Raw genomic sequence first — 2,980 nt, forward strand, 5'->3', positions numbered from 1 at the left:
TTGCAGGATGTAAATAATGCACTATGAACTAAATCCACCCAAATTTTCATTAAATTCTACCCAACGGTTAAAAAGTTAGAGCAATTTCATAGTGTGGCAATTTCATCGTGGACACCCTTTATATATATATCGCATCGATAGCTGGCTTTCGGTCTGAGGCCCGGAGGGCAGATTGTCATAAGGACTGTTCAAGTTATTAAACGGATATCACAAATTGTCTGTGTTTGGAGCGAGGGTGACACGCATGGCATAGATGACCGACCCGCAGCGACTCACGAAGAGCTACTGATTCCGATCCATAGCATAGCAGTGCAGCTTCTTCCTCCTTTGATGGTTGCTTATGTGGGCTCTGCAGCTCGCTACTTGCAGGCAGCCTTTCGTTGTTACTGGAGAACAATTTTCAACGCCACACGCCGAAAGCACTGCTACTGCTGCTACTAATTTCGACGACCGAACACCATCACACAGTGGTGTGGTCGTTGGGAGCGTGTGGTTCTGAGTATGGCGATGATTGTGCAAAATATTACGCAATTCCATCCTCCCTATTCGCACGCGCCCGAGGATCGGAGGCGAATGCCACTTCGACTTGTTTCGTCTACTTACTACTCTCTGACGACTGTGCTGGGGAAGCAGCATATGCATGTAGGTAATTGGTGGATTTGTTAGTTAATTCGATGTTTTTGGACAATGCTGGACATTTACCAGTTTTTCAATAGTTTCTTGTTGAAAATCAACATTTGAAAGCATTGTTATCGATGCGTAGCCATATTTCTGATCGATTGGTGATAAAATTACTGAAATTGGACCAGGGGTAGCTGAGTTATTAACATTCAAAATCTTTCTTAATTTGATACATGTTACATTTTCGGTTTTCACAAAGTGTACCCCCATATAGAAATCAAAGACGTAGTCCTACGTCAAAATAAATAAAAAAAAAATGTTTCCGTTTACCTATGACTCTCGTTCTGCACGATTGTCTCACGCTTCCGTTCTCACACGCGCGTGTGCTTCTCAGAATTTCGACGGGAGTCTGGATTTCGTTCCTTTGGTTCCATGATTGAATGTTGTAGATTATTCATTTGATGTTGAATACTGTGTGCTTTCAAGGAGGTGTGTGAGGCTTTAATGAAAAAAGTATTAGTAAATCGGGTGTAAAAGGAACAGCTGCACTTTTACAATACGCTTGCTGTGCTGATTGACTGCCTTTCTGTCTGCAAAACGTGTTGTTCTGCGACTGTGGCCCCCATGGAGAGTTTTAAACAGGCGCCGCATGCTGCTGTTTTTGGTGCTGTTATTTTCATGGCTTCTGCTTAAGGTGAATGTGACCTAGTGGTGAGTAAACGAAAATTTCAAAAATGGTTATCTCTAAGACATTACTGCATAGGTATTGCAAAAAGCTTTCGTCGGTGTTTTCCTTTTATTATTATGCTCAAAATGACAAAGTTCTGAAGTGTATATGATGTGTAAGAGATAACTAATTTTGAAATTTTCATTTAGGTCACTTCCACGTTAATGCCGTACTTCAGTACGATACATTCAGGAAATAATGTTACAGCTGTTCTGAAATTCCTGTTATAGAGTTCCTGTTATAGAGTATAGAGAGTGTGCGTGAGACCACGGGGTGCCATTCTAAGTAATTGTGATATCGCAATAACTTCTTCTTCTTATTTATTTTTATATATTGACGTTCCATCTTAATGGTCGGGGGATTGTGCTTGGAGATCTTTATAGTCCTCTGCAGCTGCATATGGATTGTATAAAAAATTGCATATTGCTGAAGAACTGTCAACTGTGATACAGAACAACAAGGCTTTTACCTGAAGCGCTCCGTGTCCACGAGCCTGATGCAGTTTAGTTCTAACTGTCTTCGATGCATGGATTCAGGATGGCAAGTCAATGCTGCGTATATGGATCTAAAAACTGCATTTGACACGGTGGACCATAATATATTGCTAACCAAGCTGGAGATACTTGGTGTCTCATCAACGGCTGTCGATTGTTTCAGATCTTAATTGGTGAATCGCTGTGTACGGGTTAAGATTGGCGCGTCGGAATCGGATGTTTTCTCAAACAACTCGGGAGTTCCGCTAGGCAGTAACTTAGGACCGCTACTGTTTTCGATCTTTTTAAACGACGTCGCCTTTCAGATACCACCAGGATGCCACGTTTTCTATGCAGCCGATACGAAAATCTACAAAAAATTATTAAAAGTCTCTCGTACTGTTGGGATCTCCAGAATATGTTAGGTATTTTTTTCTGACTGGTGCTCAAGAAATTTGATGAGTCTAAGCATCGAAAATGTAACATTATTTCCTATCACCGAAAAATCGAACCAATCATGTTCTCTACGGACGCTGTCTTGCTCGTGTAGAGCACATAAAGGACCTCGACATTACATTGGACTGCAGACTCACTTTCAGAATCCACTACAATGACATCATCTCATCAAGCTAATCGACAATTGGGCTTTATTTATAAAGTTGCCGACGACTTCCGTGACCCGCTATGCCTCAGGTCACTCTACTCTACTCGTTTGTGCGATTCTTATTGGAGTCAAGTTTAGTTATTTGGTGCCCTTTCCATGCTAGCTGGATCACTAGAATGCGTTCAACGCAAGCTTGTGAGATATGCTCTTCGTTTCCTCAACTGGCGTGACCCAATGAACTTGCCACCGTACGAGGAGCGTTGCCGTCTTCTGGGAATCGAACCATTAGAGTTGAGACGGACTGTCGCTCAAGCTATGTTCGCTGGAAAGCTGCTTACGGGTGATAACTCGAAAACAGTAGGCTGTGGAGTTTTGACATCTCCAGAAGAGTTGTTTATTTTATCAAGATAAACAACTTTTCCAAAGTCGCTAAGTGTTCAAAACGCCATTTCAATGCATTAAAAAAAGTTATAGAAAAAAAAAAATACTTGCTCCACTAAAATGATGAAATCTCAAAAACTCCAAAATATACCTCTCTACCTAAAATTGTTGTTT

Source organism: Ochlerotatus camptorhynchus, unplaced genomic scaffold, assembly GCF_037179485.1.
Source record: "Ochlerotatus camptorhynchus isolate MF236.1 unplaced genomic scaffold, CSIRO-AGI_Acam_v1.1 ptg000814l, whole genome shotgun sequence".
Taxonomy (NCBI): domain Eukaryota; kingdom Metazoa; phylum Arthropoda; class Insecta; order Diptera; family Culicidae; genus Ochlerotatus; species Ochlerotatus camptorhynchus.